Genomic DNA, 14634 nt, shown 5'->3' with positions numbered 1-14634 from the left:
GGGTTTATTTTGTATCCTGCAACTTTGCTAAAGTTGTTGATTATTTCAATTAGCTTTTTGGTTGAATCTCTAGGATTCTTTAAGTAGACCATCATGTCATCTGCAAAGAGTGATAACTTGGTCTTCTCCTTGCCTATTTTGATGCCTTCAATTCCTTTATCTTCTCTAATTGCTACTGCTAGTGTTTCTAGTACAATGTCAAATAGTAGAGGTGATAATGGGCATCCTTGTTTCACTTGTGATCTTATCTCATGCATCTAGTTTATCCCCATTGCAGATGATATTAGCTGATGATTTTAGATATATACTGTTCATTATTTTTCTGAATGATTGCTCTATTCCTATACTTCCTAGTGTTTTGTTTTGTTTTGTTTTTTAATATATTTTATTTGATTATTTCCAAGCATTATTCATTAAAGACATAGATCATTTTCTTTTCCTCTCCGCCACCCCCCATAGCCGAAGCGAAAGTCCACTGGGCATTTGATGTTTTCTTGATTTGAACCCATTGCTTTGTTGATAGTATTTGCATTAGAGTGTTCATTTAGAGTCTATCCTCTGTCATGTCCCATCAACTTCTGTATTCAGGCAGTTGCTTTTTCTCGGTTTTTCCACTCCCATAGTTTATCCTTTGCTTATGAATGGTGTTTTTTTCTCCTGGATCCCTGCAAGTTGTTCAGGGACATTACACCGCCACTAATGGAGAAGTCCATTACGTTCGATTATACCACAGTGTATTAGTCTCTGTGTACAATGTTCTCCTGGTTCTGGTCCTCTCGCTCTGCATCACTTCCTGGAGGTTTTTCCAGTCTCCATGGAACTCCTCCACTTTATTATTCCTTTTAGCACAATAGTATTCCATCACCAACATATACCACAGTTTGTTCAGCCATTCCCCAATTGATGGGCATCCCCTCGTTTTTCAGTTTTGGGCCACCACAAAGAGCGCAGCTATGAATATTTTTGTACAAGTCTTTGTGTCCATTATCTCTTTGGGGTACAGACCCAGCAGTGCTATGGCTGGGTCAAAGGGTAGATATTCTTTTGTTGCCCTTTGGGCATAGTTCCAAATTGCCCTCCAGAATGGTTGGATCAGTTCACAGCTCCACCAACAATGAATTAATGTCCCTACTTTGCCACATCCCCTCCAGCATTCATTACTTTTCTTTGCTGTTATGTTAGCCAATCTGCTAGGTGTGAGGTGATACCTCAGAGTTGTTTTGATTTGCATCTCTCTGATTATAAGAGATTTAGAACACTTCTTCATGTGCTTGTTAATAGTTTTGATTTCTTTATCTGAGAACTGCCTATCCATTTCCCTTGCCCATTTATCAATTGGAGAATGGCTTGATTTTTTGTACAATTGTTTTAGCTCATTATAAATATGAGTAATTAAACCTTTGCCATATAAGTGGGCAAAGTAATTTTTAATGATTGCCTTAATTTCCCCTTCATCCGAGGTGATGTCCCCCTTTTCATCTTTGATGCTGTTAATTTGCTTTTCTTCCTTCCTTTTTTAAATTAGACTGACCGGTACTTTGTCTATTTTGTTTGTTTTTTTTTCAAAGTACCAACTTCTTGTCTAGTTTATTAGCTCAATGGTTCTATCACTTTCGATTTTATTAATTTCTCTCTTAATTTTTAGGATTTCTAGTTTGGTTTTCTGCTGGGGGGTTTTAATTTGATCGCTTTCAAGCTTTTTTTATTTCCATTTCCAATTGATTGATCTCTGCTCTCCCTAGAATGTTAATATATATATATGCACTCAGGGAAATGAATGTACCTCTGATTACCGCTTTGGCTGCATCCCAAAAGGTTTGAAAGGATGTCTCGCCATTGTCATTTTCCTCGATGAAATTGTTAATGGTTTCTATGATTTCTTCTCTAACTAAAAGATTTTAGAGTATCATATTTTTTAATTTGCAATTAGTTTTTTATTTGATTTTCCATGTACCATTACTGATCATTATTTTTATTGCCTTATGGTCTGAAAAGGCTGCATTTATTATTTCTGCTTTTCTGCATTTGTGTGCCATGTTTCTGTGACCTAATGGATGGTCAATCTTTGTGAATGTGCCATGTGGTGCTGAGAAGAAGGTGTATTCCTTTTTATCCCTAGTTATTTTTCCCTATGTCTATTAATTCTAATTTTTCTAAAATTTTATTCACTTCTTTTACCTCTTTCTTATTTATTTTTTGATTTGATTTATCTAAATTTGATGATGGTTGGTTCAAGTCTCCTACTAATATGGTTTTACTGTCTATTTCTTCCTTCAATTCTCCTAGTATCTCCATTAGAAATTTGGGTGCTATATTATTTGGTGCATACATGTTGATTAGTGATATTTCCTCATTATCTAATGTCCCTTTTAACAAAATATAATTACCTTCCCTATCCCTTTTGATCAGGTCTATTTTTGCTTTGGCTTTATCACATATCATGATTGCCACTCCTGCCTTCTTTCTGTCAGTTGAGCCTCAGAAGGTCTTACTCCATCCTTTAATTCTGACCTTGTGGGTGTCTACCCGCCTCATGTGTGTTTCTTGGAGACAACACATGGTAGGGTTTTGCATTCTAATCCATTCTGCTATTCGTCTACGTCTTATGGGTGAGTTCATCCCATTCATGTTCAAAGTTATGACTGTCACTTGTGGACTCCCTGGCATTTTGATATCCTTCCCTAATTCTAACCTTTCTTCTTCAGCTCTAACTTTTAGTCCAGTGATTTACTTTAAATCAGTCCCCATTGTACTTCCCTTTCTACCCCCTCCCTTCTTATTCCCTCCCTTATTTTCCCCTGTAGTCTTTTTAAAATCCCCCCCACCCTCTCTCTCCCTTGTACTGCTTCCCTCCCCACCAGTCTGTTTTTTACCCTTCTACTCCCCTATAGGGTGCAAATCTATTCTCTTCCCCAATGGATTGGATTGTTCTTCCCTCTTTGGGTCAGTTTCAAAGTACATAAGAGTTGAGTATTTCCTATCTCCAACCTCTTTACCCTTCCAGTGTATCGATGTTCTCCCCCCACCCGCCATGAGCTTCTTTGTGACATATAAATTTGTTTCTTTTCCCATTTCTTTTAGTCATAACCTCTTTTCTTTTTTAGCTTTGGTCATATATATGCTATATACATACATACACATGTATATGTATTTATGCATGCATATATCTATATACCTGTTTATGTCTTGTCCTTTCATCCTATACAGTTTGTCACTGTTCCCTCTGAGTGTAGTTCTTCTAGCTGCTCAGGTGATAGCAACAGTTTTTAAGAGTTGCCAATGACCTCTTTTCTTATATAGATACATATCATTTTAACTTATTGAGTCTCTTAAAATTTTTTTGTTGTTGTGGTTGTTGTTTTTTTCCACTCTTTTTTAATTACATTTTGATAATTCTCTTGAGTTCTGTGGTTGGACTTCAAATTTTCTCTTCAGGTCTGGTCTTATATTTATGAATGCTTGGAACTCTTCTGTTGTGTTAAATGACCATACTTTCCCCTGTAAGAATATAGTCAGTTTTGATGGGTATTTTATTCTTGGCTGTAGACCTAGTTCCCTTCATTTCCGGAATATCCTATTCCATGCCTTTGGGTCCTTCAGTGTGGATGCAGACAGATCCTGTGTTATCGTCACTGAGTTTCCATGGTATCTGAATGGCTTCTTCTTGGCAGCTTGTAATATCTGTTCTTTCATCTGATTGTTTTTGAATTTGGCTATAACATTTCTTGGTGTTGTCAGTTGGGGATTAAATACAGGGGGTGATCTGTGGATTCTTTCAATCTCCACTTTCCCCTCTTGTTCTAGGATCTCGGGACAGTTTTCCTGGATAATTTCCTCTAGTATTATGTCCAGGCTTTTTCTTTTGTCGTAGTCTTCTGGTAGTCCAATTATTCTTAAATTGTCTCGTCTTGAACGATTTTCTAAATCATCTGTTTTGTGAATGAGATGCTTCACATTTTCCTCAATTTTTTTCATTCTTTTTGTTTTGTTTTATAGTGTCCTGCTGCCTTGTGAGGACACTTGATTCTAGTTGTTTTACTCTGGTTCTTAAAGATTGGATTTCATCTCTGGCTTTTTGGTCGTCTTTTTCCTTCTGGTCTGATTTTCTTTGAAGATCATCTTTCATCTTCTTTACCTCGTCTTTCATCTCCTTTGCCTCACTTTCCAACTGGATGATTTTGGCTTTCAGGACACTATTTTCTTGGTTTAGTTCAAGTGCCTCTGTTTCCAGATGACTTATCTTAATTTTTAAGTTCTTTTCCCAATTGTCTTCAGCCTCTCTTAGTTGTGTTTTGAGTTCTTCCACAGCTTATATCCAATTTGCTGGGATTTCTGGTTTATCGTTTGCTGATCTCTCCCCCTCTGTTCCATTTGGTGAGTAGTAGCTGTCTATTGTAGTTTCTTTCTTCTGTTTTGGTTGTTTGTTCAAATTCACCCCTTCTTTCCTCCCCATATTTGTCTGTGCTCTTGTTCCTCTTTTTTTTTTTTTTGCTTTTTGGGGACTTCTATTGGTCTTCGCTCTTGGAGCTTTAACAGAAGATCTCGTGGTGTTATCTCTGGGGGAGGGTTTTTGGGGGTTTGAGCTTTCTTGTCCTCTGGAGGCTTTTGATTGGCTTAAAGTCCAGCAGTCAATGAGGATGGATGGGGAGCCTGGGCTTCCTTGCGTTCTGGAGACTTTTGGTGGGATTGAGTTCAGCTTAGTTGGGCTGGGTTTACTCTGAGTTTTAAACTTCCTGGACGGCTGGAGCAGATATGGAGGATCTCCAAAGCTCTGGCCAGGCTGCCAGGTCTATGCTCCTTCTAGGCTGCCATCTTGACTTTGCCTCTAGGTTTCTGTTTTTTCAGAAGACCCTGCTCTCTAAGGGGTGAGGTGCATGGCCTCCCTGGGCTCTGAGTGCTCCTGATGGGATTAGGTTCACTTGGTTTGGGCCAGATGAGCCCTCATGCAAAAAACCTCCTCACAATCTGTGTTGAAGCCTGGAGACTGGCCCGGTTGTTTTCAAGGTAAGCCCTTTACAGGCCCTGAGGTTTTTGTTCTTTCAGAAGCTCTGAGGGCTCCTGATGGGATTAGGTTCAAGTGGTGTGGGCGGAATGATCCCAGAGCCAAAAAAAGGAAGAAAAAAAAACCCTCCTCCTCCACAGTCTGAGTTGAATGCCCGGAGACTTGCCCAGGTTCCTTTCAAGGTAAGCTTTTCGGAGCAACCCCTTTGCCAGCCCTGAGGTTTCTGTCCTTTCAGTAGCTCTGAGGGCTCCTGATGCGATTGGGTTCAGCTGGTGCCCTAAAGCTGGGATCTTCCTTGAGACTCAGGTGGAAGGTCCTAGCCAGGGGGTTACGGGCATCCCCCTTCTCTCTAAGTTTCCCTGCCGTCTGTGTTGGGCGCCCGGGAGACTAGCTCAGGTTGCTTTCAAGGTGAGTCCTCAGAGCCCTGACGTTCTCGCTGCTGCCATGGGCTCAGCACTCTGGGTTGGGGGGATGGGTCGTGGGACCTTCCTTAGATCCAAGTGATCTAGGATTCTGGCTTTTGGGGTGGGGTACCTTTTGATCCAGGTCCAGGAGGAGATTTCCCCAGGTCTATCCTGTTGTTCAGCTTGAATTTCGGTGTCCTGGGAGCACTCTGTTTGTGATCAGTAAGGAAGGGTTTCCAAGGTCTGAACTTTTGCTGCTTCTACGCTGCCATGTTGACCGGAAGTGATGGGTTTATTTAGACAAGCACAGATTTAAATAAGGTTGAGAAAAGAAATATGCAGTCAGAACTTGAAATGTCACTTCATTATCCTCATCCGGGTTATTTAAACTACAAATCAGAATGTAATGTGTATGGGAATATTGGTATTTGTTTAAAAAGTTCACAATAATTGTTGTATTAATGTTTTTGCAAGGCCTTTATTGGTGCAAAATTATGTTCATGTACAAGGTGAATTTTGGTCAATTTAGATTAGGAATTAGAAATCATTGGGATTGTAAATTCTGATATTACATATTGGTTCAGCTTCAAACATACCACAGAAACAGTGAGCCAAGAGTCTAAAATTGTGTATTAATTTTTGGGATCATGTTCCCAGGATCATTTTGTATGTTATACACATGATCCTCCAAGATTGCTCAGAGAGGATGTTTTTCTTTAAAGGGATCTCTCCCAACAATAACAACAAAAAAAGTAAAAAGAAAAAAGGGAGAAGAATCTTAAAGATGTCAGTATTTTCATATTATAGAACACTTTTGATTCACTTTAAACTATTTAACTTTGATTTTTCTTTTGCAGAACTGCTGCCAAAATTTTTAGTACATGGAAAGTACTGTTAACACTGTTCCTGGGCTATGAAGGTGCAAGTATTTTACTATTGCAGACACCCGAAAGTCTGCAACCATGAGAACATGGCAGCATTTGTTAATTTTCAGATGACTATTCTGGAGAGTGATGTCTGACTGCATGAAAGGGGAACCATAATGAATATATCATTATGGACGAGACAGCCATAGCCACCCACCGATGCAAATTCCATATGAAATGGATGTTTAAAGTTCGGGATGCAGAGACATGGTATACTGACGCTCTCAGTCACTGGTTGTCCTGGCATTAAACTTCCAACCGTTTTCCTATGTGGCAGGCATCTGGAAGTGAGCACAAATAGATCCCTAAGATGCAGTATCAGTACAAGAGAAAGGAAGGACTCATCCTTCATCTCCAGAGATAGTCTTTTTGATAACTGTTGAAAAGGCTGACAGCTTCTGATAGTCCTGACTATGAAAGGTGGCATGTCTGATTATTGCACCTGTCTTGTGAGCCAAAAAACTTCTATCTCATCGAACCAGGATCGCTAGAGTGAAAAATATTTTCTTAATAGTTTATATTTACTAAGACTGTTACATTTATTTTGATAAGCAGATAGGTAGATAGGGAGTTCAATTTTAAATTTGTTAGATTTATCACTGAATCAGTTTATGCTGATGATCACACTTGATTTTTATATTTAGGTTTTACAATCTGGTTTGGTTTTTCACCTTTGAATCATGTTATGATTATGCACCAGTATGTTTGTATTTGTTAAGGTGTGTTTTGTCACATTTTGATATTGCACTACTTATTTTTATGTCAAACAAAAAGGGGGAGATATCTCGGATGTCACACATTGCCTTACACTGTCTCTTCTCTACTTCTCTTCTCTCTCTCTCACCTGGGACCTGGCCTTTGGCCAGGGGCTTTCCTTTTCCAATGCTAATACCTAGCTCTTTCTAATTCATCCTATTATCTACACCCTATTCTCTCAGCCCTAGGGTTCCTGCTTGGCAACTAGTCTGAGGAACCTACTCTAATCTCTGAGCTAAACTCTATCATTTCTCTGACCTGAGTGGTGTTAATTTTGGACTACTGGATGGTTCTTTCCTTTGAGATTTCCAGTATCCGGAGTTGTGCTGTGTCTCCCGGCTCCGTCTTGCCCCTCGTGGAATTTAAACTACTATCCTTTCTCTCTTCTTGAGATATTCACAGGTGAGTGTCTCAGAAATAAAGCATATACCTATAGTCAGGATGAACCCCAAATATTCTACTTTAGGGAGGAAACACTGAACCGTATCCTTCAACATCTTATGCCCTCTTTTGTGTAATTCCAAAAGGAGGTGTTTGCTATTTAACATAGTAATAGAAAGACTAGTAGTAGCAATTTGTGACAAAAAAGTAATTGAACGTATTAAAATAGACAATGAAGAGACGAAACTATCATTCTTTGCAAGTGATATAAAAGATATCATTCTGCATGAAAGACAAACCATCTATATAAAGTAGAATGTCAGGATTGTCTAATTGTGTATCTTTCAAATGCAGCCTTACTTGTTCTATTAATTGGACTACTTCAGTTTAGTCACGTAATGACTCTACATTTGTACACAAATCAGGTCATAGTGTGGCTGGATGTAAAACATTACAACTTTTCATTTGTATGTTTTCATTCCCATGAAGAACTATATCATATTTGGCTTTACATTGGTCAGCAAAAGCCTGAGTGTGATATTATGACATCATGGTGTCAAACTGGTTTGAACAAATTCCTGTCATTTGGTACCTGAGGACTAAACCAGTTGACTTCTGAATTAACAATACATCAGCAATCACTCCACTCAAATATGCTTCACAAGCGATATCAAACTCTGTCTCCCACTGAATGCCCTTATGAGGATATGGTCTCATGAGGAAGATTCCTCATATATAGTAGAAGTGTGGAATCAAGAAGGTCAGAACAACGTCCCTCTGGGGGCCAGGAGTAAACTTTTACACAAGACAGCATAACTGTTCCAGCAGCTAAGCAGACACTCCCTGTATTGTGAACCCCTCGGCAAGCTGCAACTGCCAAATCACCACATCCTACTGTTCAACATTTCATCCTAACCCCCTATACTATAAAAGGCGTTCCCCTAGCCAAGCCAACAGGACTTCTCTTTGGGCAACCCTAGTGCCTAGTGGGCTAGGAAATAAAAGGTGATCCTTTGCTTACTTGCATTCCTACCTCCAACCCTACACCCTTTGTTTACTGTGTCTCTCTCCCTCTCCATTTCTCTCTCCCTCCCTCCCACCCATCTGTGTCACTTTCTCCCACTGTCACTTGTCCTCTCTGCCTCACTTTCTCTGTGTCTATCCTCTGTCTCCATTTTTATACATCTCATTCTGTTTATCTCTCTCCCAATCACTGTGTTATTCTACCTTTATCAGTATCTCTGGGTGCTTCTCTCTGTATCTCACCCTGTGTTTTCTCAGATTTTTTTCCTTCTATCTACTCTTCTCCCTCTTCTCAGACTCTATTTCAGAAGATTTGGTTAAGCTAAACCCATTTTAAAGCAATGAATGGACTTTGTTCAGGAAGGTGGGAACTCTAACATTACTCCACCCACACTTAAGCATACTTGAGAGGAAGATAAAGTTGTAAACTCCTTACTGAACAATGAAAAGTACTTAACCCATACTTAAAATGAAACCCAAACCCTTAAGCTAGGTCTACTTTTATATCTAATGCAAAAAGGTGCTAAGTAGGTATGAAGGTCAAATTAATCACTAAAAGGTCAGGCAACATGCAAGCTTGCAAGGGAGAAGTTTAACAAATGAGGTGTGAAGTTTTAGTCTACTCAGGTGGGAATTACTCAAAAGTTTTAGTCTACTCAGGTGTGAATTAAGAATGGTCAGTCCTGTGAAAACTTCTACTGTGATTGGTAGATGTGAAAACTTAGGGGAGGTGACATAGGAGAAAATGTTCTTTGAAAGGCCTCTGAAAAAGTTCAGTTTGCCAAAGCTGAATTGGAAGGTTCGGTGGCTGAACATAGTGGAGCTGAGGAGCTAAACTGGAGGGTCTCTCTGAACACCAGAATTCTTCCTTGGGACAAATCTTCTGGTGAGTGGATAAAAGACTGACTGGTCTCTCATACATTATTTCCTCTTACTCTCTCTCCCATTCCTTGATTGCTTAATTGTACTAATTAACATCTCCATAAAAACCCAGCTGACTGGGGTATTTCATATTTCAGAATTTTTCCCATGCCGACCACTTTATTTTTAATAAAAAATCAAGACACAAAAACTTATCTTGACAGTTTTGGCAATCACAATTTAAGGCAACCACTCTTTCAACGGTTACACCACGTCCCTTTTCTCTCCCACTCTCTTTTCTTCCCTCTAGCCATGTTCAATTCCTCTTTCTGCCTCTACCTTTTCCTGCTGTTCTTCCCAACGTTCATCCCCTCTCCTCTTCTTCTAAATCCAACCTTTCTCTGATTCATCCTACCTCTCTCCCCTTTTTACCACAACTCATCTTTTCCTACTGTGTGCTGTCCTGATCTCTTCATCCCTTTACTCTTCTCCTCCCCTTCTCTCTTTTCTTCAACTGTCTTTCCATTCTTTCATTTCACCCTCTTCTGATTCTCTCTTCTTTCTCCCGTCTTGTCCCCTGATCCGTCACTTTGTCAACCTCCTCACTCCTTCCCCTAAGCCTACCCTCTCCTGACCTCTCTTTCCCAAATCCACACTACGCGCCCCCCATTTCCTGATTGTTCTCCTCTTTCAATCCACTTCTTTTTTTGATACTCTCTCACGGCCTTTTCCTTCCTTTGCTTTCTCCCCTCTGTTTACCTCTTCCCCCCCCCCCCCCCACGTCCCTCCTTACCTTCCTTCCTCTGTCTTTTCTATTCACCCCTCTCAACCTATTTTTCCACTTCCCATTTGACCGGAGATTCCAAGGGAGAATCCGGTATTTTATTGACACTCTCAGGGGGGAACAGCAATCACACCTCCATGATCAGCAAAGGGACAGAAATCACTGGCTTCTCCGTGGATAGGGGAAATGCGGGAAACAGCCTCGCAATGGACAGGGTTGCTCGAAACAGCACAGGACGACCGACTCCACCCAGAATTTTCTCACCAGAGCAAACACGAATCCGTCCAGACCCATTCTCCGGAAGAGAAAGGGGTCTTCCAGCGTCATTTACAGGAAGGATGGGGGGGGGGGGAGTTAGGGCAAAAGTCATGAAAGGGTTCTAGTCAACAAAATCAAGTACATTACTGCTCAGGAAAAGAACCACAAGAGGCACTGAGGCTCAGAGATACAGGCTCACAAAAGACCGATAGTTAAGAAGACGGAGTCATTTTCTAAGGGGCTGAAGGACCTCGGAAGTTGGATCAAAGGGAGTTACATTTCCTCCTTGGAAAACCCAGAGAACCTAAAAGGAACCGCCCCCGTAGCAAAGTCAAACAAAGATTCCTATTGGACAACGGACACGCCCATGAACTGCACAGCCGACCCTTCCAATGGCGAAAGCAATGGGGGAGGCCGGGGGAGGCCGTGGGAAGGACCACAAGGTGGGGTGAGGTGGCTGCAGGCCCCAGATGCACAATGCCACACCTCGACCCCAGGAAACCAAGGACTAACAGGAGAAACGTGCTGGCAATTAGCGAGTGCCCTGGTGGAGGGCAACCTGACATGCCTTCCAGACTCGTTTTCCCCCTCGCCAACCTCCCCAGCCCGCTCCAACAACCTCCCTGGGCTGGCCCAATTACCCTCCAACATTTCCCTTTTGGCTCCCTCTCATTCTCTTCACGTCCTTTTAGCGGTATTTCTCTGCCTTCCGCCCCCCCACCCCCCCACACCCCTCTTTCTATTCTGTCCTTTGCAACTTTCATCTCCTCTCTCTTCTCCTTTTCTATCCACCCTCTTTCTCTGCTCCTGCCTTCCTGCTCCCTTACCTCAGCCTCCTATACTTGTTCGACTCTATCTCCAGTGTGGATCTCTTCATCCCTCTGCTCTCATCCTCTCCCCTCTCCCGGTCTCTTCCTTTAACTCTCTTTGCATTATTTTTTCCCCTCTCCCTTCTCTATCCCTTTTTCTCATTTCCTATTTTCCCTCTCGTCTGCCTCTTTGGCGGACTCCCAACTTTCTCCCTGGTCTCGCCCGCTTCTGCTGCTCTCTCCTTCTTCTGCCTGCAGCCCCTGCCCTCCCATTTCTCTCCCACTCTCTCTCTTCTTTCCATTTTCGACCCCTTATGTCCCCTCCCCCCTTCCTCTAGCCATACTCCTCTCTTTCCCCCTCTCTACCTTTTCCTGCTCTGTCTTTCCCAGCGTCCATCCCCTCGGCTCTTCTTTTCCATCCAACCTTTCTCTGATCCACACTCACCCTTCCGCCTTCTTACCTCCACAATAATCCTCATCTCCTCATCGTCTTTCTACTCGGTATGCTGTCTAGATCTCCTCAGTCCTCTAGTCTTCTCCTCCCGTTTTTTCTTTTCCTTTTCTGTTTTCTCCTCTCTTGTACCTTCCTCTTTCATTGCCAAACCAACTGCCAACCCTTTCCCTTCTTTACCTCCGCATCCCCCTGTTCTCCCCTGCCCTCCTTAGCTTCTTTCCTCTGCCTCTTTTTTTTTTCTTTTTAAACATTATTTTATTTGGTCATTTTCAAACATCATTCCGTGGAAAGAAAGATCGTTTTCTTTTTCTCCCCCCTCCCTCCCACCACCTCTTTCATGGCCAACTCGCGATTGCACTGGGTATAACATATGTCATTGATTCGAACCCATTTCCATGTTGTTGGTATTTGCATTAGGTTGTTCATTTAAAGTCTCTCCTCAGTCATGTCACCTCAACCCCTGTAGTCAAGCAGTACCTTTTCCTCAGTATTTTTCCTCCGACAATGTGTTCTCTGCTAGGGGATAGTGTTTTTTCCCTTGATCCCTACAGAATGTTCAGGGACTTTGTATAGACACAAATGGAGAAGTCCATTAGATTCGATTGTACTACAATGTTTCAGACACCGTGTACAATGTTTTCCCAATTCTCCTCCTTTCGCTCTGCACCACTTCCCACAGGTCTGACATGTATACTATTCTGTGCCCACATAATTTACTTATTGTTTCCTTCTTTATGTTCAAGTCCTTCACCCATTCTGAGATTATCTTGGTGTATGTGAGGTGCTGATCCAAACCTAATCTCTCCCACACTGTCTTTCATTGTTCCAAGCACTTTTTTTTGAAATACTGGGTTTTTGTCCCAGAAGCTGGGATCTTGGCCTTTGTCATAGACTATCTTGCTGAGGTCACTTACCCCAAGTTAATCCCACTGATCCTCCTTTCTGTCTCTTAGCCAGTACCAAATGGTTTTAATGTCCACTGCTTTATAATATAGTCTGAGATCTGGGATTGCAAGGCTGCCTTCCTTATTTTTTTTTTCATTATTCCCCTATATGTCCTTGATCTGCTCTTCTTCCAAATGAACTTTGTTATGGTTTTTTCTAATTCTGTAAAGAAATTTTTTTGGAAGTTCGATGGGTATGGCACTAAATAAAGATAAGTTTTGGTAGGATGGTCATATTTATTATGTTAGCTCGTCCTATCCATGAGCAGTTAATGTTTTTCCAATTGCTCAGATCTAGTTTTCGTTGTGTGGAGAGTGTTTTGTAATTGTGTTCATATAGTTCCTGTTTGTCTGGGCAAATAGATTCCTAAGTGTTTTATATTGTCTAAGGTGATTTTGAATGGGATTTCTCTTTCTATTTCCTGTTTCTGAGATGTGTTGGAGATATATAGAAATACTGATGACTTCTGTGGGTTTATTTTGGGTCCTTCTACTTGCTAACATTGTTGATTATTTCCACTAGCTTTTTAATCTATTCTCTAGGATTTTTTAAATAGACCATCCTATCATCCGCAAAGAGTGATAGCTTGGTCTCCTTATTGCTAATTTTAAGACTTTCCATTTGTTTTTCTTCTCTAATTGCTACTACTAGTATTTCTAGTACAATGTTAAATAATAGAGGTGATAATGGGCATTCTTGTTTCACTCCTGGTCTTATTGGGAATGCATGTAGTTTATCCCCATTGCAGATGGTGTTGACAGAAGGATTTAAAAAAGATACTGTTTATTATTTTTAGGAAAGACCCTTTTATTTCTATATTTTCTACTGTTTTCAATAGGAATGGGTGTTGTATTTTGTCAAAGGCTTTTTTTGAGACTAGTGAGATAATCATGTTATTTTTGTTGGTTTGCTTCTTGACATGGTCAGTTATGTGGGTGGTTTTCCGAATTCTGAACCCTCCTTGTATTCCTGGTTATAAATCCTACCTGATCATAATGAATAAGCCCACTGATCATTTGCTGCCGTCTTTTTACTAGTCTCTTATTTAAGATTTTTGCATCTAGGTTCATTAGGGAGATTGGACTGTAGTTTTCTTTCTCCATTTTTGACCTGCCTGGCTTTGGAATCAGAACCGTATTTGTGTCATAAAAGGAATTTGGTAGAATTCCCTCTTTGCTTATTATGTCAAATACTTTGTATACTATTGGGATTAGCTGTTCTTTGAATGTTTGATAGAATTCACTTGTGAACCCATCTGGCCCTGGGGAATTTTTTTCTTAGGGAGTTCTTTCAGTACCTGTTTGATTTCTTTTTCTGATGTGGGATTATTTAAGAATTCAATTTGTTCTTCTGTTAATCGAGGCAATTTATGTTTTTGTAAATATGCATCCATCTCTCCTAGATTGACATATTTATTTCCATATAATTGTGCAAAATCGTTTTTAATGATTGCCTTAATATCCTCTTCATTGGAGGTGAGTCCTCCCTTTCCATCCATGATACTGTTAATTTGGTTTTCTTCTTTCCTCTTTTTTATTAGATTGACGAATACTTTCTCTATTTTGTTTGGATTTTTTTTAAAGTGCCGCTTCGTCACTTTAGATTTTATTAATTTCTCCCTTTATTTTTAGGATCTCGAATTTGGTTTTCTTCTGGGGGCATTTAATTTGTTTGTTTTCAAGTTTTTTGATTTGCATATCCAATTCATTGAACTCTGCCCTCCCTAATTTGTTAGCATATGAACTCAAGTATATAAATTTTCACCTGAGTACTGTTTTGGCTGCATCCCATAGAGGTTGAAAGGATTCCTCATCATTGTCATTTTCTTCAATGAAATTATTAATTATTTCTCGGACTTGTTCTCTAACTAGCCAATTTTGAAGAATCATATTATTTAATTTCCAATTAATTTTTGATTTGACTGTCCATGTGCCCCTATTGATCATTATTTTCATTGCCTTGTGATCTGAGAAGGTTGCATTTAATTTTTCTGGTTTTCTGAATTTGTATGCCATGTTTTTATGACCTATT

The sequence above is a fragment of the Monodelphis domestica genome, chromosome Y (genome assembly GCF_027887165.1).
Source record: "Monodelphis domestica isolate mMonDom1 chromosome Y, mMonDom1.pri, whole genome shotgun sequence".
NCBI lineage: Eukaryota > Metazoa > Chordata > Mammalia > Didelphimorphia > Didelphidae > Monodelphis > Monodelphis domestica.
The sequence above is the reverse complement of the archived record's forward strand: the minus strand, read 5'-3'. Positions refer to the sequence as shown.